Raw genomic sequence first — 24475 nt, forward strand, 5'->3', positions numbered from 1 at the left:
TGCAAGTAGTTTTGCTGAAGACAATTTGAAGACAGTTGCAGCAGTGTATCCGCAGGAAACTGTCAGAAATTCAAGCTGGGCTCAGAAAGGATATGGAGTGAGGGCTATCATTGCTGAGATCAGAGAGTTCTTGGCTAAAAGCAGAGAATACCAGAAAGATGCTTACCTGTATTTTATTGACTAGGGAAAGGCATTTGACTTTGTGAATCATTAGGGGTATCATCGCCAATAATGAAAATTCCAGACAACTTAATTGTCTTCACGCAAAATCTATACCTAGACCAAGAGGTGGGCATTTAAACAGAGCAAAGGGATATTGTGTGACTTAAAATAAAAAAAGTGTGTATCAGGGTTGTATCCTTTCACAGTACTTAGTCTGTATGCTGAGCAAATAATCTGAAAAGCTGGACTATACAAAGAAGAATGTGGTATCAGGACTGGAGGAAGACTCATTAACAACCTGCAATAGATAGATGATGCAACCTTGTAAACTTAAAATGAAGAACATTTGAAGAGCTTATTGATGAACAAATCCTACAGCTTTCAACACAAAGAACACTAATAACTTTAAAACTTGACCAGTAGGAAACATCATGATAAATGGAGAAAAGATCGATGTTGTCAAGGACTACATTTTACTAGAAGGAATAAGACACTGGACCTGCAGAGTCAGGACCATCATCGTGGGGGACACCAGGTTAATTGGCATAAAATAGTTCACAAAATATATATCATCCTTTCTTTGGAAGCAGCTGGGTTCTTAAAAGCTCATCTAAGGTGCAATGATTGGTCTGTCCTTGTCTGGAGAAAAGAAGAGAGTTGGTCCATGCAAATATCAGTCTCCACAAGCATGAGATCAGAAAAGCTAGTTGGTGCCCGGCTACTACTACCAACTTCTCTGAAAGTGATGACAGTAGAAATCCTGGGTGGAGTGGGAGAAAATGTGGAAATAAACTAAGCAAAATATCATGAAAGAGACCACACTTGCTGGTTGGATAGAGACTTGGCAGAACCCCTTAGACTATGGCCCTTGAGCATCCTTGAGGTCTGAAATGGAATTTACCCCCATGGCTCAAGTTTTAACCAAACAAAATGAAGAAAGCTTAAGAATTATGTGAGACACTATCAAAAGAAAAATTTACATGGGATCAGAATTCCAGAACAGGAGGAGGGAAAAATAAAGATAATGAGAGAATTGCCAAAGGTTGAACTAGAACAACATCATAAAAGATGAGAAGATATCCATCCAAGAAACTCAAAGAACCCTATATAGGATGACCCCAAAAGAAAGTCACCTAGATATTTCATAAACTTAGCACAACTAAAGGCAAATAATAATGTGAATAGCTTAGGAAGAACAGATCAAAACTGTATAAAAATTAGAGATCAATAATAGGAGAAGGAAAAAGATAAAATACATGGAAACTGAATAGTATCCTGTTTCAAAAACGTCTACTAATAGAAGAAAACAAAAAATGAGAAAGGTCTGTAGTAGAAGAAATAACTTCCTAGAATCAAAAGTGAATTATAAACAGCACAAATAGTAATACGAATAAAGTTTAAAAATAAAATAAACAGCATGTTGTTTCTGTTGTTAGGTGCCATCACGACGCCGCCAACCCTGAACAACCCTGTACAGCACAGAAAGAGCACCACCCGGGCCCGCACCATCCTCAAAATTGTCGTTATGTCTGAGACCATTTGTTGCGGCCACTGTGTCCACCTACCTCGTAAAAGGCCTTCCCCTTTTTCGCCTCCCATCTACTGTACCAAGCATGATGTCCTTCTCCAGGGACTGGTATCTCCTGACAACATATCCAAAGTCCATGAGACAAAGTTTCACAAAGGTTATTTCTGCACATGTACTTAGGTATATGTGCTGCAAATATGAAGGAGCTGTAACAAGGTCCCCCTAACCGTCCCTGTTCGGAGCACATCTGGGTCCCTGGAGCCCTCACCTTCCTTCCTGTACTTTCCTTCCTTAAAGTGGGTTTACCTTCAGTCCACTTGCTCCATTCCAGGTAGATTCCACACAGTTTCAGTCTCCTGTTGGGGATTCTGGGCAGTCACCTTTTTATGTTCTCCATTCAGGATTGTTGCCGCCTTTGTCTCAATTTGCCAAGTCAGCTGGCAGGGCAACTCTGCTTCATATCTCTCCTTCTTTCTTTCTTTCCTTCTTTTTTTCTTTTAGTTTCTTTTTCCAATTGATGTTCAATGGAATTTTGTATCTTTCCTTTGGATGCTCAAGGTTCCAGGTTTGTCACCTGTATATGTATCACTTGATTTCTCTCGGGTCTTTGCTATAGAAGGATAGCATAGTGTGACTCAATCATCACCTTGGACCCTCCTTTATCACAGTGTCTTTTGTGTCATGAAATGTTAACAATTTTTATGAAATCGAACTAATCTCTTTTTACTTTGGATTCCAATGAATATTCATTTTTTTTCATCATTAAATTTGAATTCTGAAGACCTCTAAAATATAGAGATCTACATTGCCTGTTCTCCATCTCTTTATCCCGAAAACACCACCACACTAATCCAATGTTCCCTGCAAACAGAGTGATATGCGAGAGGGCTTCAAAAAGTTCATGGAAAAATTCCATTATCTTAAATACCATATTCCTAGGAACTTATTCAAACCCCTTTTATTAGAGATTCAATTTAACCTTCTTCCCACCATGAATACATCCCCACATGACCTTCAGCTTTCAATCTAAATCTAAAACTCCTTAATACCTCTAACATTTAGTTTGTTATCCATCACCGCCCCCCCCATACAAAATGGCCAACTTTCAAATACTGTACCAAAAGCAGGTAGAGGACATTTGAAGTCACACAAAAAACAAGGAAGTCATTAATGTTCAGGAAACACTGAGAGTTGAGCAAGAGAAGAGGATGCATAACCCAAACTCCCATTCTTTCCAGCTCTCCTGTATGCAAAATAACCCAGTAGATTAACAGCAGATAGAAGTGGACAAGGCTCATGTCCATTTCAATGATAAAAAAATAAACACACAAACAAAAAACTGACTAAAGTCATGAACAATGACCATGCCATGAAGGAGTGAACTTCCCTAAGTCTGAAAGCATAATGTAATGAGACCACCAAAAGTAAATGTCATGGGTTGCTTTACTGTACATTGGTCATAGTACTAGTATGAATGATTAATATTTATAACCATGCCCTTTAGGCATCAGGAATGAACACATTATCTTCATGGTGCTTAGTTTCAGAAGTGGAGGGCATGTGTAAAATTTTAAATTCCCATGAAAGAAGTATTAAAAGTTCGGGTGCTTAAAAAGACACTGGAATAGAACCTGTACTGATATATTACCCAAACAGTCCCAAGGACAAGCCGCTGAACACATTCAACTCTGGATTTCAGCTATGCGTTGGCCATTTGCTTTATAGCAGGGCCTTTGCCCAAAGCCTTTTTTGAAACACTTTTTTTTCTATCTGTGCTACTATCTGCTTACCCATGTATCTATGCCACTATTTATCTTCCAAAAATCAAAGTTCATTTATTTTCTTCCCTTCCCGCCCACACCCTAAACCCTATCCCACCACAGCTTCTCTGTAACCATCCAAGCTGGCTTCTTTTGGTGTGAAAGCAATGTTCTTGACTTTTATCTTTCACATTAGCAGTCAGTCACTAGAATGGATTGCCTTTGCTCAGCATAATATCTTCCAAATTCATCCATGTCAGGTGGTGTTTGACAATTCCATTGGCTACTATTTCTAGGGGGGAAAGTCGTGATTGAATACCCGGTGATACACATAGGGTTGGCATGAGTCAGAAACAGCTCCATAGTACCTGGGATGGCTAGGTCTAATTTAATCAAAGTAGCCTGTTGGTGCTGTGAGTTCTGCATTGCTTCGCTAATTGCAAGGGTGCCGGGGTTCAAAACCACCAGTCACGCTGCAGGAAAAAGATGAAGCTATCTGTTCCCATCACGATGCACAGTCTTGAAAAGCCTAAAGTTTCCCTAACCTGGACCTTACTCTGTGTTTGTTTGTTTGTTTGTTTTTTACCCTATTCTGTCTTACAGGGTCGCTGAGAGTTGGAGTTCAATTCATGACAGTGGGTTTTTTTTTTAAATCTAGTACTGCCATTCTTTTATTTGGTGGAATGTCTCTAGCATTTCATTTCTGTTAAAGCCAATTCATTTTTGAGCTTTTATGGAGTTAACCCTGCTCTCATCCTAAAAGCTGACCAAAATGCATCATAAGCAGCTTTTGGTTCCCAGTGTTACAGGGAGACCTGGACCGTGAGACTATTTTGGCTACTGTGTCATATGCCCAGCAGCACATTCAAAGGGAGGCTTTAGGAAGAAGCATGCTGTGATAATGCCCTGCAGCCCCTGCAATTATTCAGGTGCCACTGTGGGCCTGAGCCCAGGGGGAGAAAAACCTTCCATGACAAAGGACTTCCCCACCCCCTACTGGAAACACAGCGGTGATCTGTGCTTTCTCTTTGAGAAAAGGAAATCTCCTGCAGAGGCCAGGAAGAAACCAAGGTGATCAAATGGCCCACAATTATCTGTTGACTGGATGGGCTTCAGAGGGCCACTAAAGGACTTGAAATTGTTATTATAATTTTTTTGTGAGTGTGAACTGAGCAATGCCTATTATTCTCATCAGTTCCTTAAAGGGTTGGGGGAAGGGGTTGTGGCCAAGAGAAATGTAAGATCCATTGATTAAAAAGTTCAAAGGTTTTCTGAATTGAGACTGCTACTAAGTGTTCCTTTATCCACCCCACCCCCACCCACCTCAGATTCTGCAAAGACAGTGCTGGATCCGGAGATGTCCTCCTACCTGTGGTTTCTTAGGCTCTGGGCAGAAGCCCTAAAGGGGAGAGATGCAGGCAAGAAAAATGACAAAACCTAAGGGTGCTTCCAAACTCCTGATCTCAAAGGGTCTTCAGAAAGAAATCGAATCTGGTGCTGCTTCCAGAGTAACGCTAGTCTTGACCAAGAGGAGGAGAAAGGCGAGAGCTTGAGTGCTCCAGGCTGGGAAACCTGGCATGGAGTAACTGTCATCTTCACTCTCACCACCACCCCATCGACTCTGACTATAGGGCAGGGTAAAACTGCCCCTGTGGATTTCCTAGATTGTAATTCTTTACAGGAGTAAAAAAACCTCATCTTTCTCCCATAGAGCACCTGGTAGTTTCAAACTGCTGACCAGCAGGTTAGCAGCACAACACAGTATCCACTACATCACCAGAGCTCCTCCATTCCCATCTCAGGGAACACTATCAAGGTGCTTACTACTTGGATTCAGTAGACCCCAGCCAAGCTAGGAAGACCTAGGGCTCGAGCTAAGAGATGTAACCTCCCCAACAAAGGTAGCCTAGAAGGAAGCATGCTGGAACAAAATAAGTATAATGTATAGGGAGAACTGTGTGGCAGGTGAGTCCAGAGACCCGTTTTTAGTCAGCATGTCTTAGCTGTGTGTGCTTGCTTAAGACCCTTCACCTTTGAGGTTCTCATTTCCTTCTGTGGAAACTTGATTTGGATTAATGACACCCAAAAGTATGCAGCATTTGGTGTTTCGAGTCTAGAATTATGTTTATAAAACTCAGGAAACTATTAACTCTGAATTTAAGTTGTACCGGTAGGATATTGGTACTAAAATGACAGTGTATGCAGTGTACCAGCCCAGGATCCTGATACAATTTACCCTGCACTGAAGTAAAGGATGCTGTCTCAGGTGATATCTCACGGGATTCAGCTTTGGATGGGACACCAGGAAAGAATGAGTCACAGCCAGAAAATTACCTTCCTAATGATAGAAGGGGTTAAGGAGTTACCCTGCTGCTAATAAAAATATTATGAATATATCATACAGCAATTTAATATTTAGTTTGTTTGAAATCCAAAATGTAACGGCACCCTCCCTTGCAGAAAAAAAAATCCTTTTAAGCTTAACCAGTAGGGATGTTCTAACTCTGGGAAGTAAATAGCCCCGTTAGAAAGAGGAGCTGGCATGCAATGCCCACACGGAAGCAATCCAAGAAGGAAAAAGAGAGTGAGGCTCTGGACCGCATAGCAGCACACATCCCTACACACGGCCTGGAGGACCACATCCCTACACACGGCCTGGAGGACCACATCCCTACACACGGCCTGGAGGACCACATCCCTACACACAGCCTGGAGGATCACATCCCTACACACAGCCTAGAGGACCACATCCCTACACAGAGTTCCTATGGCACAGAGAGGATTGTAGAGCCAACAATGGCTCAACACATGATGTCCCCTCACTGTAGCACACTGTGACAGAGGACAATACTGGGGACACACGGCGGGTAGTTAATCCAGTCTGAACATCCCACAGGGGGTGAACCAAGACGGGAACATAACAGATCAGCAATGGGAGCAAAGCACAGCCACAAGTCCTTGAGGAGCCTCCCCAAATAGACTTCAAGCTAGGAGGGGCTGTTACCAGAATTCCCCCAGGACCAGTGGATAGATAGTCAAAAGGGTCAGTGGACAGACATGGAAGTATGTATGCTTTTTTTTCTCCTGGTTATTTTTTTTCTTTTTCTCTATTTTCATTCTTTTGTTTACTTTTGGTTTGGTCTGTTATTGTTGGTTTGCCTACTTATATAAGAATGGCATGAAAAAAAAAATAAAATAAAAAAAAAAAGAAAAAAAAAAAAAGCATGGCATGAGAAGCAAGCTCGAGGAGAAGACAACAGGACTGACGATTCTGGAGGGTCTTGGGGGGAGGAGGAGGCAGGAGAAGGGAGCAGTGAGCAAACAACGCCATAGACAGGGGGACAACTCGGGAATTAAAACCAACAACAAGGAGGACATAGAGATCCTGGGAAGTTGGAGCAACAGCAATCTCACTGAATGGAAACACTAAAAGGCAGAGGAAGGTTGAGCGTGTTACTGGGGCAAGAGGAATGTAAAAGGAAACAGATGAAAGATCTAGGAAATATAGCTATGAATAGAGATGTAAACATAGGTGTACACATATGTAAATACATTAATTCATAAAAATAGAGGTATTGGCCTATGTACATATATTTATATGGCAATACACTGAGGTAGTGGAGGGACTTTGGGCCTCCACTCAAACCCTCCCTCAATTCAAGAACACTTTGTTCTAACAACCTAGCATTCTGTGATGCTCACTCTCCCCCTGAAGACAAATGAGTACATAAGCAAATGTGGAGAAGAAAGCAGACGGTACCTGGCTATCAAAAAATATAGTGTCTGGGGTCTTAAAGACTTGAAGTGAAACAAGCAGCAATCTAACAGAGAGGCAACAAGCCCATATGGAAGAAGTACATCAGCCTGTGGGATCATGAGGTGTCGATGGGAACAGGAACCAGAAGATCCAAAACAAACAAAAAAAACATATTGTTGAGAATGAGAAGGGTCCGAGCAGAGACCCAAAACCCATCTGTAAACAATGGGACCTCCCCTCACAGAAGGGTCACAGGGAAGGGATGAGTCAATAAAAGCACAGTAAAGCACCAATGAAACACACAATAGTCCTCTGGTTTCTTGAGGATTCCTCACCCTCCCCACTATCATGACCTGCCTTTCACTGTGGGCTACACTGAAACATGTGCTCAGGTACAGATAAGAGATAAGAGTTCACAACACACGGAATCCAGGAACAGAAATGGGAGTTGCAATACTGGGAAGGTAGGGAGAGGAGGGAAGGAGGGGGGAACCAATTGCAGTTATTAACATATAACTACCACCACTACCCAGGAGGAGGAACAACAGACATCGTGGAAGAAAGGAGACAGTGGTCAGTACAAGATATGAAAATAATAATTATCATTTATCAAGGGATCATGAGAGTGGAGGGCAAGGAGGGACAAAAGAGGAGCTGATAGTAAGGGCTCAATTGAAAGTAAATGTTTAGAAAATAATGATGGCAACATATGTACAAGTATGCTTGATACAATTGATGTGTGGATTGTTATGAGAGCTGTAAGAGCCCACGCTCCCCTAAAATGAGCTTTCAATTAGCAAATAAAAAAAGGAAAATATAAGATAATAGCCAGGTACGGAGCATCCCCCATTCAGATAAGCAATGGAATACAAGGTTTCAGGAGAGAGTTGTCTGGTAAACCCTAAAGAAATGTGCAGTAGAACCCCGGTGTGTTACTCTGGGTAAACTAGGGAAACAAATCCACAGACACTCATATGCATAAGAGAGAGTGTTATATAAAGGGTAAGTCTACATTAAGAAGGCATCCCAACCCAGTGTTGTCCAAGTCCATAAGTCCAACTTTAGCCCATATGTCTGACACCAATCCACAAAGTCCTCCTCCATCTCACAAGACACACACAATGTTGCCCATTGCAGGAGGAAAGCAGAATCATTGAGCGTGTAAGCATCTCAGCACTGGACGGGTCTCCACGTGGCTGCTCCAACACCCAGGGCTGCATCAGGGTAGGTCCATGTGGCTTCTCTTCAGGGATGTCTCACAGGAAGTGAGCCTTGCCAGCTGAAGCAGGGAACTGGCTAAGGTAGCTGCACCCTGGTCTGATCATCAGAAAGCAAGAGACCTGAGAACTACAAAGTTGAGGCTCACTGAGCCATTTCTCGCTCTGCCCTTCAATTAATCCCACATGTATTTATTGGCCAGGATGGCAAATAAACCTTTACGATCTCAATCTACCCCTTGCCCCTGTACACAATTATTTAGCCTAACAATTTCAGTTAAGTAACACCTACACCTTAATCCTATGAATATATTCCCCCACCTATGAAAGTTTGTAAGCCAACCACTTCATGCCGTTATCCCCTCAATTTGGGCTATCCAGTTTCTATACTGCCCACTTACACCAACCCAGTGCTCTGAGGAGACATTCATGTTTTTTGGTGTGAAGAATCTTCATTCCAGTTGGAACCTTGTGAAGTTTGCATCCATAAGCAAAGTCAAATCAGGACAGGCCATCCGTAAAGTCTGCAGCAATATGCACCCGTTCACAGGCTCAAAATCTCGTCATCTGGTCAGGTTCTGGTCAACTCAATGTAGCCTGCCTCACTTAGCCTCCCCAGAGTGCCCATTGGTTGCCTTTCCTTCAGACCATGGGTTCTCACAAATACTCAATTTGCAAGCTATACTACCTCTGGGACACCTAACCCGTGGACTGTGTCGCTGTAGTTTGAGGTTCCTCCAAGACCTGCTTTGCCACTGGGGCCTGTTGGACCCTGTCATCTGGCTGACTGTTGGTGACCTGCCTTGATGTTTGCTGCCTGTGGCCAAATAGCCTGAATTGCTCTACAGAGGGCTACCTGGTGGCCCTCAAGACGTGAAGGACTGCCAGTGTATTAGCTATCTCATGGAAGTGAGTTGCACTGAGCCATTTATACTGCTTTATAGATTAATTGTTTATTTCTTATTAACAAATTGTTTATTTCTTTTTAACAAACACAGTACTCAACCAAATCTGTACTGGACATAATTGGAATTCGATGCGAAATGTTGAAAAAATTTTGCATTGGAGCTTGAACAAAACATCAGAATCTGACCCGACACACTTCACCAAATCTGACTGGAAAATATTCAGAAAGAGCAGACATACCTGTAACTATTTATAGGTTTCCTTCTTTCTTTCATTCTTTTTCCTTTTTCTCATGCCTATCAATATATGATAGGCAGGATAACCAATCCCTGGGAGAAAACAGTAGGGCTGATGGCTCAGGGTGGGGTGGCGGGGGGACATGAGAGAAGAGGGGAGAGAAAGGGAGGGGGGACCAACAAACCTAGGGACAAGGGAACAATAGAGATCTTAAATCAATGACGAGGAGCGCATAGAATGCCTGATGGGGTTTGATCAAGAGCAATGTAGCTAAGAGAAAATACTGAGAGCCAAATGAAGGTCAAATTTCATAGTGCGGCAGAAGGAAAGTAAAAAGAAATAGGGGAAAGAACTAGGAGACAAAAGACATTTATAGAGGTCTAAATAGTCTAAATAGAGGTATGCACACATGCCAATATATTAATATATAATGATAGGGATATATGTCTATGTACATATATTTATAGGTTAAATATCAAGGTAGCAGACTTAGTTTGAATAACTTGGCATTCTGTAACCTTCACCTTCCCTAACACAATCGCTGAAGACAAAATCGATGCATAAGCAAATGTAGTGAAGAAAGCTGAAGGTGCCTGACTCTTAAAAGATATAGTAGTCTGGGGTCTTAAAGGCCTGAAGCTAAACAAGCGGCCATCTAGCAGGGAAGCAACAAGCCCACTGGAAGAAGCACACCAGCCTGTGTGATCACGAGGTGTTGATGGGATCAGGCATCAGAAGGCCCAAAACAAATAACTATATTGATGCAAATTATGGGGATCAGAGTGCACACCCAAAGTCCATCTACAGACAGTTGGACATTCCCTCACATAAGGGTCACAAGAAAGGGATGAGACAGACAGGGTGCAGCATAGCACTGACGAAACACACAACATTCCTCTAGTTTTTTAATGCTCCTGCCCCCCATCATGACCTTAGAAATCCAACTAGACAGAAGCATGCATGTTGGTACAGATGAGCGCTCTTAACACACAGAAACCAGGACAGATCAACCCTTCAGGAACAATAATGGGAGTAGCAATACCATGAGGGTAGGGGGAAGGTGAGGGGAGAAGGGGGAGAAACAGGGTACCAACTACACTGATTGTTATATTAACCTCCCCCCTCAGGGATGAACAACAGAAACGTGGGTGAAGGGAGACAGCGGGTCGTGTAAGATATGAAAATAATAATAAGTTATGATTTGTCAGGAGTCCACGAGCATGGGAGGGTGACGGAGGGGAGGAAAGAGGAGCTAATACCAAAGGCCAACCAAAAAGAAAATGTTTTGAAAATGATGATGGCAACCTATGTACAACTGTGTGTGATACCATCGATGTATGTGTTGTTCTAAGAGCTGTAAGAGCCCCCAATAAAATGATTTATTAATTTTTAAAAATATATTCTATGGGCAAAAAGAAACAGTTGAGAAGGACATCATCCTTACTAAAGCATAAGGGGGCCGGGGAAGAAGACACTTAATGAGGTGGATTGACACAGTGGCTGCAACAATGAGCTCAAACATACGAATCATTGTCCGGATGGTAGTGGAGCAGGCAGTGTTTGTTAGGATGGGCACAGGGTTTCTGTGGGCTGGAACCGACTTAACAGCACCTAACAGCAACACTTGGAGGAAGCAATTTGAACATATTTATTATGAGCTATGTAACTCCTTAACCTATCAATTATCACTTTGGGGATGCTATCTTCAGGAAATGATTCAACAACTAAAAATAAAATACAGAGATTTCCCCTCCAAGGACTCCATATGTAATTGGAGGGTTTTTGATGTCTGTCATGCTTCTCATTTGCCAATATTTGGGTAGCTTGGACATATAAGTGTCCTTAGGCCAAGTACTACTAGGACCACACCTATGATTTCACAAATAAAGTTTATTACTTGATGTATCCATTGTAAAAAAAAAACATGCCCCCATTTTTACACTGCGTAAATATTTTCATTTTTCTTGCCCTATGAGTGAACATGAAAATAGTTTAAAATAGCATTTGTGGGACACAAGAGCGCCTGTGGGTCATGTGAAAAAGAAATGTATGATGGCGTTCCTTCCTCAAGTAGGTAAAGTCGAGGATAATATTAGAAGAAAGTAATTGAAGACTGGTCCTTTGGAATCTGGTTGGATAAAGAACCATGCACAGAAATAGAATTGCGTGAGCAATCAGGATGGAGGTAGTTGGTAACCGTGGCCTATTCTATGTAAATGACCAGAAATAAAATAATTGCATTTTATCAAGATCCATATAAAATAAATGATGGGAGTAGAAGAAAGATTGCAATAGTTGAGGAGTGGATGGGAAAGCTAGTTGTAGAGGCAGCACATATAAAGCATGATCTTGAAGGAAGAAGGGGCAATATTTAGAGAGTAAAGGGAGCTACGTATGCAGTTTTAATAGGAAGAACTTGATGTGTTTCACTGCTAATGGTAAACGTTAAAGAAGAGGTTGACTTTAGTGGGAAGAAAGGGAGAAATGAAGGCAAGAAGTCAGGACGGACTTCATTCAATGAATGCTTACAGAGAGTCTACTATATGCTCAACACTCTATAGAGCCTAAGAATGCAGGAGTAATGAAAACCCAGGGCACAGATGGAGAGACTGGGTTTAGGAGTGACTGCTCTTTTGCTGAGGCACGAAAGAGGAACTAGAATGGATACTGATATCGGTGGGGATTTAGCGGAATGAGGGCAGAAAGTTGAGATGGTGCAGTGAATGACTTAACATGACCCTTTAAGCCAGCCTTTAGACCGCTAAAGGGTGAGATTATGTAAATGAGGTGCTTGTGGCCCACCAAAGAGGGCGGGGCGTTGCTGGGGGGGGAGAGAAGCTCATGACCATTAAGAAAAAATAACTGGAAGTGGAGCATGTTCTTTGAACCTGGAATCCCTCCACAGGGAACCTCCTAGACCCAGCAGACAAGAGTTGTAGCACTGGAGATGCTAAGAGGCAACAAGAAGCAGTGACAGATAAATGGTGACAGTAGAGGCAGCTGAACCAGGGCATGGGCAGGAGATAGTATGGTGGGCTTCTCATCCACAGAGTGAGAAAGAGGGGGGCCTGTGCGTAAGGTGGGGTGCTTCTGGGTACTTGAAAGTGGAGCAAGGCTTACTCAAAAATTAAGAAAGCGGAGTGCCTTTGGGCAGAGGCTTACTGGCTGAACGGGGGTGCATCTGGGCATTTATGGGAAGACCTAAAATGCTTTTATATTACTTTGCCTAAGAAGAGCAGAGACTGGGCTAAGGGGGGGGGGGTGAGAGGCCAATGGTCAGAAAGTGGTTTGCTCTGGGGCCTGACTGAGAAGAAGCTGTTCAGGATGCTGAACAACTGTATCCTGGGTTGTTTGTGATCCTGAATTGTAGTCACCATAAGGTTTATTATTGATTGTGAGTTCCGTGTGATCATTGCGATAAATTATTGAACCCAGAGGAGAAGTAAAGAGGGCTGTGGGAGGGATGGCTGGTGTCTGAATTGATAAGACAGTTGGTGAGAGTAGGTCTACCTCAGCACCACAGGACTCAGCCTTGGGCTGTTGATGCTGACAATGATTCTCCTTCTCCCTTGTGACATTACAGGAGATCAGACCCATCTGCCACACCATTTTGACACTGCCTGAAGATTTTCATTTTTCTTGGATAAAGGTTCTTGTACTATGAGTGAGACGTGAAAATAGTTTAAAATAGCTCTTGGGGGCTGCTGGCTTGGGATATAGAGATGGTCTCAGTATAAAAGGATGACTTAGAAATAGAGATCATGATTAGTCTAGTGGACCACAAGGTTAGTCTTGGTCATAAAGGAGTTGCATAGAAAACAAGGTTAATTGCATCAGAAAACATGGAAGGGTCAAAAGACTGGAGCTGGTAAAGTCAAAACAATTAAAACAGGTGCATAGAAAATAAGATAGTATAAAAGTCTCAAGAATAAAAGTTTTGATTAGGAACCAAACAAAAAAAATCAAGTCATTGAGTTTATTCTGACTCTTAAAAACTTTAAAGTACAGGTTAGAGCTGCTCCTTGGAGTTTTTAAGGCTATAAATCTTCAGAGGAGTATGCCACATCATCTTTCTTCCTAGAAGTTGCTTTGGGTTGAATCATTAACTTTGAAGCTGGAAGCCTGATGCTTATTCCAGTGCACAATCAGGGATCCATTTTACTTAGAGAATGGACCCACATTGAGACCAGATTCCTGAGTCAACTAAATTGGCTATATATTTTTAGGAGAGTTGCAAAATCATGAATTTCCTGTGTAAATTTTTTGGAGGGTTGGGAGAGGGCTGGACAAACAGATTTGGGGAAAGCAATGCTGAGATAATAGAGTTTACACTGAGGCCACTGAACCCTTTCTTATCTCAATTCCAATCTCTCTGGTAATTCCAGGATGGCCCAGTACAGTCCAGGAGTTCAGATTATAGAATATCTCCAAAGTAACAATGTTGTGATCAAGTAAGTGCTGTATTGCTTGACCATAGACTCCCAAGCTGATTTGGCTTACTGCCTCCTTTTCAGAAACAAACAAAACAAAACAAAACTCAGCATTCCCCCACCTCCGGCAATTAAAAATGTTTGTTCTATAGCCCATAATACAGGATAAAGTATAGCTATCTGCTTTTTCAGTCCCCCTGGATCATTTCAGTGCTCCTCAGAGAGTGGTATCACCCATTTTGGGAAACCCTGCTCAGACAAACTCTAATGACAGATAGTCTTGGGGCTCATCATGGGGTGACTTCCTTTGACTGGCACTTGGCCAAAAATCAGGATGGCTCCATGTAGGCCAATGTTCTTCAGGGAGCAGAAAGACTCTGATCCTGGGTCTCTTTCATCTCCATAGGAAGGTGGTAATTAGTTGGGTTTTTTTCATTTCTTTAAAAAATGAGTGGGATTTGGATCAGAATTGCACTGTATTTGTTGATTGCTTTAGGTAGTGTTGACATTTTCACAATATAAAGTCTTCCTATCCATGAACCTGGGCTATCCTTCCAATTGTGTAAGTCTCTTTTGGTTTCTTGTAGTAATATTCTGTAGCTTGCTTTGTATAGGTGTTTTGTTTATTTGGTTAGCTTGATTCCTAGGTTTTTCTCTTTAGGAAGCAAAGCTAAAAGTCCCATACAATACTATCACCACAGCAGAAGTTCTTTGCTTTGTTAAAACATTTTGGGGATTGCTTTAAAACAAAAGCCAAAACTTTATGCTGTATTGAGTGATAAATGTAGCTATGATTGGCATTATTACATGAGGAGTATCTGGTTTTGTTTAATAAATTTAAGAGTGGTAGTTGACCCATTTTATTGACTTATTTCTAGTTAAACCAGAAAGTGGCAGCTAAAAACCACCTTGGGGCAATTGCAGAGATTTATCTTTCAAAATTGATGTATTAAGGAAAATATCATTTCCTCCTCAACAATGAATATATCTATTGAACATTAATTTCAGTAATGAATATGTCAAATTTCTGCCCTCATTGATATGTGCTGAAACTTGGTTGGACAGATAGTACATTTACATAAAAACAAAATAGCAAAAAGTACCATTCAATCCTCACAACAACCCTATGAAGGGCGTATTATTATCTTTAATTTTCAGATGAGGATGAGGAATTTAAAGCCAGAGAGTCTAAGTAACTTGCTTAAGGTAGCATAATTATTCAAGTAGTACAGCTAAGATTTGAATCCAGGCAGTCTGGTTCTAGAATTAATGCTCTTAAGATTATAAACAAACAGAAAACAAACCCATTGCCACCTGATAGATTTCAAATCATGGCTACCCCATGTGTTACAGAATTAAACTGCTCCATTAGGGGTTTCTTGGCTGTAATCTTATCAGAAGCCAATTGTTAGGCCTTTCTTTCATGGTAGGAGTCTTCTCAAAAACTCACTGCCATTGAGTTAATGCTGACTCATAGTGACCCCTGTGGGATTCCAAGACTGTAACTGTTTAGAGGAGTAGAAAGCCCAGTCTTTCTCCTGAGGAGCTGCTGGTGGTTTTGAACTGCTGACCATGTGGATCTGGGGAGAAAGATGTGACTTTTTAACTACAGGACAGAGTAGAACTGCCCTTGTGGGTTTCTGAAACTGTAACACTTTGGGCGGTAGAAAGGCCTGTCTTTCTGCCACAGAACATCTGGTGGTTTTGAACTGCTGACCTTGTGGATCACAGGCGAACTTGTAATGATGCCACCAGGGCTTCTATTATAATTGCCCCCATTGGACATCAGAGGAAACAAAAGTGTATAAAAGTTAAATGACACAAACTTACTTACTTCTCTCTCAATAGTCTATCATCTTGTGCTTGTGGTGAAGTCTGATTTACTGCAGAGTCTATTTTCTTACCACATTACTTTCATGGGCTCCATATAATATCAAATGCATCCATTAAATCTACATGTCAATTGACTATGCTGTTTTATATTCCTAGTAATACTTGTATATCCATTCTGGACACATCAGCTTAGATGATCTCTAGGACTCACTGCAATTAATTTATGCAGATAAATTAAAATTCCTCTATTGCCATATGATAGGGCTTTGAAAAGTTCATGGGAAAATGGAATTAAATGATATTTTTGGCAAACATTTAGAAGTTCACTCATATTTTATGACAAACTTCTCTAATTTGAGATAATTGAATTCTTGAGTTGTGTGTGTTTCTTTGAAGCAAGAATTCAGCTCAGCATATCTATGGAAGGAAGGACATTACCATAACCTTGCATTTCTCAGTGCTACTGAGGTGATTGCAATCTAGTTAATTTGACTCAACTCTCTCACTGCCCTTGAGTCAATCTATCTCTTGAAGGTCTTCTTCTTTCTGGATGCCCCTCTACTTTACCAAGCATGATGTCCTTCTCCAAGGACTGGTGTCTCTTGTTAACCTGTCCACAGTATATGAGACTAAGCCTCACCATCCTTGAATCTAAGGAGCATTTTGGCCATAATTCTTCCAAGACATATTTGTTTATCCTTTAAAAATTCCATGGTACTTTCAATATTCTATGTTAACACCACAATTTAATACATCTATTCTTTAGTCTTCCTTATTTAATATCGAAATTTCATATGAGGACATTGAAAATACCATGGCTTGGTCAGGCGCACCTTAGTCCTCAAAGTAATATCCCTGCTTTTCAAAACTCTGAAGAGGTCTTGTGTAGCAGATATTCCCAATGCAAACCATCTTTCGATACCTTGACTGTTGCTTCCAATGAACATTGATTGTGGATCTAAGCAAAACAACATCCTTGACAACTTCAGTCTTTTCTCCATTTATCATGAAGTCACCAATTAGTTCAGTTGTGAGGTTTTTGGTATTTTTTTACATTTAATTGTAATCCATACTGAAGGCTGCAATCTGTGATGTTCATCATCAAGTGTTTCAGTTCTTCCTCACTTTCAGCAAGCAAGGTTGTGTCATCTGCATATCACAGGTTGTTAATAAGCCTTCCTCCAATCCTGATGCTGCAACCTTCTTCATAGAATCCAGCTTCTCTCATGATTTGCTCAGCACAACGATTAAAAAACTGAGACAGGGGAGCTGATCCCAAGGGTTCAATGGAAAGTAAATGTCTAGAAAGAATGATGGAATATATGTACTAATATGTTGGATACAATTGATGTATGGATTGTAATGAGTTGTAAGATCCCCCAATAAAATGATCTAATGAAAAATGATTGAAAATGATCTTAAAAAAAGAATGGTGAAGCCTGCATGATCACAAGGTGCCGAACGGATCAGTTATCAGGCATCAAAGAACAAAAAAATCATATCGTTGTATGCTCACTTCCCTGATACAATCACTGAAGACAAACGTGTGCATAAGCAAATGTGGCAAAGAAACCTAATGGTGCCTGGCTATCAAAAGATATAGCATCTGGGATCGTAAAGGCTTGAAGGTAGACAAGCGGCCATCTAGCTCAGAAGCAACAAAGGCCACATGGAAGAAGCACACCAGCCTGTGCGATCACGAGATGTCGAAGAGATTAGGTATCAGGCATCATCAGAACAAAAAATCATATCATTGTAAATGAGGGAGAGTGCGGGGTGGACACCCAAAGACCATATGTAGACAATGGTATCTCCCCTTACAGAAGGTTCTTGGGGAGGAGTTGAGCCAGTCAGGGTGCAGTGTAGCAATGATGTACCATACAACTTTCCTCTAGATCCTAAATGTTTCCTCCTCCCCCACTATCATGATCCCAATTCTACCTTACAAATCCGGCTAGACCAGAGGATGCACACTGGTACTGATAGGAACTCAAAACAAAGGGAATCCAGGACAGATGATCCCTTCTAGACCCGTGGTGAGAGTGGCAATACCAGGAGGGTAGAGGGAGTGTGGGGTGGAAAGGGGTAACCCATTACAAGGATCTACATATAACCTCCTCCCTGGAGGATGGACAACAGAAAAGTGGGTGAAGGGAGACGTTGGACAGTGCAAGATATGACAAAATAATAATTTATAAATTATCAAGGGTTCATGAGGGAGGGGGAAAATGAGGAACTGATGCCAGGGGCTTAAGTGGAGAGGAAATGTTTTGAGAATGATGAGGGCAAGGAATGCACAAATGTGCTTTACACAATTGATGTATGTATGGATTGTGATAAGAGTTGTATGAGTCTCGAATAAAATGATTTTTTAAAAAAGAATGGTGAGGGGATACAACACTGACACGCACTTTCTTGATGTTAAATCATGCAGCATTCTGTTTGCACAACTACGTCTTTTTGTTACCATGCAAAAAAATTAGTTTTAATCAAAGAAATTATCCAGATGGGAACCACTCAAATGGAAGGGGTTATAACTTATACTAAATCAAGTCAGATAAAATTAAAACTTCTGATATGTATTTACAAGTATTCCCTTTGCCCACAGTCTAAATCCAAGTGATGTGACTTCCTGTGTTATTATTTTTTCATAACAACAGGTTAAAGAGAGAGCTGTTTTTAAAAATCAGTTTTTGTCTTATGAGCATTGAGCTGCTTTGCCAACCACAAGTATTTTTGCATCTCCTCACATACACATAGCCAGTGGCTATAATGCATTCAAATACAGTAACAATTATGAGATGGGCCCAGGACCAAGAAGTGTGTTGTTCTGTTGTACAGAGAGTTGCTCTCCATGAACACAGTGGAGTGTTCTGGAATTCCCATCCTTCTCAAGAACTTCCATAGTTTGTTGTGATCTACACTGTGTAAGGCCTTAGCATAATCAGCAAAATATGTGCAAAAGTTTATCTTTATGGTATTCTCTGCTTTCAGCCAAGATCCATCTGACATCAGCCATGATAGCTCCTGTTCCATGTCTTCTGAATGTGACCTGAACTTCAATGTCAATGTACTGTGGAAACTGTTGTTGGATCATCTTCAGCAATTTTTTAAATTAGCAAAACTTTACTTGCATGTATTTATCAATGACATTGTTCAATAATTTGAGCATTTTGTTGGGTCGCCTTTCTTCAGGATGGGTACATATATGGCTCTCTTTCAGACAGTTGGCAAAGTAGCTGCCATTCAAATTTCCAAGGACAAATGAGTGAATTTTTCCAGTTCTTCACCAGCAGGCTGAAACATTTCAATTGGTATTTCATGAATATCTGGAACCCTTATTTTTAGCTAATGCCTTCAATGCAGTTTGGATTTCTTTTTTATGTACCACTGGTTATTGATCATATGCTATCTCTTAAAGAAATAGGAAAAATGTATTTTGAGAATTGTAATCATAATCAATAAGTTTCATGGAAATTGTGGCAGTTACATAATCTCACATCAACTTGTGAAGGGGTAGAATCTAGCCTGTCAATCAGGTCACAGCTTGATGACCTCATTTGGAGGCGTGAAGGAGATAAATAGCTACTGGAGGGCAGACACACTCTCTGCTTTGTATTCCTCATGACAAGACACATGGAACTATGCTAGAGTCCTGGAGCTGAAGAAACTATGTGGAGACACACACCAGCACTAAGATGCTTACTGAGATGTCAGGGGATCCAAAAGACTTTCCACCCACTGGCCTGTGATCTTCCTGCATTTGGCATCATTGTGTTTCGTGAGTCTGAAGAGGAATTTATAGATTGGTATCAGACATATGGGCTAATATCGGATATATGGATTTGACCTGGACTGGGCTGGGATGTCTTCTTAATGTACAATTACTCTTTGATATAAAGTTCTCTCTTACACACATAAGAGTGTCTCTGGATTTGTTTCTTTAGCCAACCCTGGTTAACACAGAAATATATTTCACAGGGAAAAAAAGCAGAAAATAGGTGGCTATGCAGGGAAAAGGAGGACAGAAGAGACAAAAAGACTTTGGATTGGCTTGAGTTTGGGTGCTGAAGTTCTCTTGCTATGGCAGTATGAATGCGGAAATGTCTGTGAGCTGGGGTGGTGGTGTGAAGCCATTATTTGGGTGGGTGTGCTGGAATCTACAGGCCTCCCTGTTTTTGCCAGGAGAGAATGCATATTCTCAGGAGGGTGCGGTTGCACCAGAAGAGGACACCAGAAGAAGTGAGAGATAACTAGAAAAATATAATAAAAGTACTATAATAAACAAAAGTATAAAAATTTTTAAAAAGTTAAAAGACAGAAAACTCTTTTGAGTGGGGATTTTTGTGCCTTTGTTAATGTTATTTTGTGTACACGTGTGCTGTATGGGGAAAGTGTGGGCACATTGAGGGGGGAGGACACCAGAGAACAAAGCAATAACGAAGGAGGAAAGAGCAGGGACAAAAAGTGAAACTTGGGTACTGAGTATGTCTGCACCCAGCTGCCCAAGCAATCTGCTATCCACCCATGCCCGCAGAGGCCAGTGAGTTAAGAGGTTTGGCTGGCTGGAATGCCTCAGAGGGTGGGAAGAATTGACTGTGCCAGGGAGGAGCTGGCCTCACAAAAGCAGTGCATACCTCACTCAGTTCAATAGTAAAGAGGAGTCTGCTCTAGTAAATAGCAAAGAGCAGTCTCCCACAGCTCTCCCACTTTAAGAAACCTGGGTCACTTAGAGTTTAAGTTGATTTCTCCTTGCCAGGAGATGGAGGATATCTCTCCTAGTGAAACCTCTCTGGTAGGTGCTGAAGCAGTCTTCCCGTGCTTGTTATCTGGCTGCTATATTCCACATGCTACCTCTTGAAATGGTTGGATGTCAATTAGTTATTTTTGGAACAGTGACTGTGTATTATTTCCATCTTCTTTTGATGCTTCCTACATCATTCAATATTTTACCCACAGAATCTTTCAAGATTGCAACCCGAGGCTTGAATTTTTTCTTGAGATTTTTCAGTTTCAGATACGCTAAATGTATTCTTTTTGGTTTTATAATTCTAGGTCGTTGCACAGTTCATTATAATATTTTCCTGTCTTCTCTGGTTGCCCTTTGAAATTATCTGTTCGGCTCTTTGACTTCATTTCTTCCATTTGCCTTAACTAGTATACGATTAAGAGCAAGTTTCAGAGTCTACTCTGACATCCACCTTGCTCTTTTATTCCCCTGTTTTTTTAATGACCTTTTGCTTTCTTACTGTAGGATGTTCTTCATATCATCCCACAGCACATCAAAAACCTTCTGTGATAAGTGTTCAAAGAGTCAAGTTTGTTCTTGAGATGGTCTCAACATTCATGTGGCATATTCTCCAGATCTTTCCAACCCTAACTTATATATGAGCGATTGATGGTTTGTTCCATAGTAGGCTTCTGGCCTCATTTTAGCTGCTTATATTGAGCTTTTTAATTGTCTTTTCCCACAGATATAGTCAATTTGATGTCTATAGATAGTCTATTTGGAGAAGTCCATGTGTCCGTACAATTGTCGTTTATGTTGTTGAAAAAGGTATTTGAGACGAAGTCATTGGCCTTATAAAAATCTATCATATGATCTCCAACTTCATTTCTATCATCAAGACCATATTTTCCAATTAATGTTCCCATATTATTTAAGCTGTTGCAGTCTCATTGCCAATATTTATCAATGAATCTTGATTGTATGTTTGATCAATTTCCAACTGAAGACAGTGGTAGAATTCTTCAATTTCTGCATCACTAGTTTTCGTGGTTGGTGCATAAATTTGAGTAAGAGTTGTAGTGACTGGATTTCCTTGTATGTGGGCAGATATTATCCTATCACAGGCAGCAATGTACTTCACGATACATCTTGAGAGGTCTTTTTTGATGATAAATGAACCCCATTCCTCTGGAGTGTGTCATTCCCAGCACAGTGTACCATATACTTTTCCGATTCAAAGTGGCCAATGCCGGTTCATTTGAGCTCACTAATGTCTATGATATAGCTCTTTATGCTTTTCCTTTAATTTTGACGACTCCTGATTGTCCTAGGTTTATATTTAGTACATTCCAAGTTCTCATCCACGTCATTATGGTTGATTCCATTCTGAGGCAGCAGCTTCTCCTTAGTCTCATTGCTTCCAAGTCAAGAAGCCCATCCTCTGCACTAGCTCTGACAAGATTATACTTCCATTCATTGGCTCATCTGTTTCTCACACTGTTTTTAATGTTATGTATAAGCTTGTCAGCAGCTACTTCCTGCAAAGTGAGCAGCCAATTCTTTCTTCGTCATCTGTTCCTGGTTTGAATGCTCGGCTGAAGCCTGCTCACTTTGTGTGACCCTGTTGGCATTTGAAATACCAGTGGCACATAACCAAAACTGACAAGGCACCACAGTATGACAAACTGACAGACAGGTGATGGAAATGAGAGACAAGAGATACCAAGTCACATGATCATCAACCAAAATCAGAGACTCTGAAGAGCTGAGGTCCTTACTCCAGAACTGATAAAGAAAGGAAGTCTTCCCATAGAACAGCACCCTGAGTTTGGACTTCTACCCTCCTAAACTGTGAGAAAATAAATTTCTATTTGTTAAAGCCATCCACTTGTGATATTTCTGTTATATCAGCACTAGGTAACTGGCTTCCTAAACTGTGAAAATATAAATCAGTTTGTTTAAGCCATCTGTGGAATTTCAGTTGCAGCCGAGCTAGATAACTAAGACAATGTTGAAGATTCTGGGCTTTACATAAAGAGAAATGGAGTGTTGACACACCATGCCCAGTCCTTGAAAACATCCTGCTGAGTGAAATAAGGACAAATATTGTTTGATCTCATATGTATGAAGTAGACCAATGTATAGAGACCAAAGCTTATTAGTGATTATCAGGAGTGATAGGAAGAGGGTATGTGGAAGTCATTGTTAAAGAGAATTGAGTTTCTGTTAATGGAGGTGGAATAATCTGTAAAAGAATAGTAATACTGGGGGGGGAGTGGGGAGGGAGGGGAAAAATGAGGAGCCGATATTAAGGGCTCAAGTAGAAGGCAAATGTTTTGAGAATGATGAGGGCAACAAATGTACAAATGTGCTTGACACAATGGATGCATGTTTGGATTGTGATAAGAATTGTATTAGCCCCCAATAAAATGATTTTTAAATAAAAGAATAGTAATACTGGTGGCATAACATATATATATATATAAGCCACATCACTGAATTGCAGAGTAAAACATGATGAATTGGCAAATGTTTGGAGATTATATATATATATATATATATATATATATATATATATATATATATATATATATATATATAGAGAGAGAGAGAGAGAGAGAGAGAGAGAGAGAGAGAGAGAGAGAGAGAGAGAGCAAATGAGTGTGTTCAGGCTTTAGATCATCAGCAGCCTCATCTAGGATTGTATTCTCTGCCTCATCTGCATTGTGACAACTCCCTAACTCATTATCCTTCAAAGCAAAATGTGCCTATCCTTCCTACATTGCCCTGCCTTCTCATATGTCCACCGGAAAGCATAAACTGTCTTCCAAATGCCCACATGTCTGTATTATATCAGTACTGCTCTCGTGGACCTTACACAATCTTACTATGTAGCTTTTTAAATGACCATGCCATATGTCCTCTAGAAAAAATGTCAGTCCCATGCAGGCAGGAGATTCCCATTGGCACAGCCGAGTGCTCCCACATGCTAAGCTGATAAGACATATTTGTGGAATTGAAAGAATGCAAGAATGAATGGGTTCTCCTTTTTAACAACTGCTCCATCAATTTACACAGGCTGCCAGCAAGTGGCAGTAGTTGCTTTTCGCTCTTCTGCCACCCAGTACACAGTCATACGCTGAAGCTTGGAATCAACCTGAACAGAGACTGCCAGTTTCACAGAGTTTGGTCTGTAGTTGAAAGAATGCTGAGCTCACAGTCAGCCTTTTCTCTCTAGATAGGCCGCTGCCCTCAGGCCAGGGTCCTCCCGGTCTGGATTTCTATCTCTATCTGTAAATGAAGGAGAGTAGGATGAGCGCCAGCATCTGCCGTTCTGTGATTTCCATATCCTGCAATCTCAAGATAAGATCCTTGGCTAGCTGCCACCATCATTTCTCATCATTTCTAAAATGTGCTTATGACAGCAACACGAACAGAGGCAGTTCCTTAGAAATCTGCTTCAAATGCTTTTTCCTTGTTGGTTACATACTGGAGCCTATCAGCTCACACCAGCCCAACTCTCTCTTGACTAGTGCTGCCGCTCCTGAGGAAGCTGGGTGGTGATTCTTAGAAGTGGCGAAAAGAGCAGGGTGAGGAGGGGAGGAAATTCAGTTCAAGAATCATGGGCTCAAAGGCTCAACTACTGGAAATGAGCTAACCTCTATTTCAAAACCTCTGTTTTACGTCTGTATGGCTGCGTTTGAAAAAGCTATATTCGGTGCAAAGAAGGCAGTTCGTTTTTTAATTACTGTTATAATTTTCTACTTAATTAAAAGTGACCACTGTCCTACACTGTCAATAAAACGTTGTCTTGGAGCTCCGGGATACTTGTCCTACTATTGCTTTTAGTGCTTCTGTTCTACCTTCTAGATTCTACCTTCTAAGCCTGAAGGCTGATGCTTGCAAACAATCAGCA

This window comes from Tenrec ecaudatus, chromosome X (assembly GCF_050624435.1).
Source record: "Tenrec ecaudatus isolate mTenEca1 chromosome X, mTenEca1.hap1, whole genome shotgun sequence".
In the NCBI taxonomy this organism is placed as follows: Eukaryota; Metazoa; Chordata; class Mammalia; order Afrosoricida; family Tenrecidae; genus Tenrec; species Tenrec ecaudatus.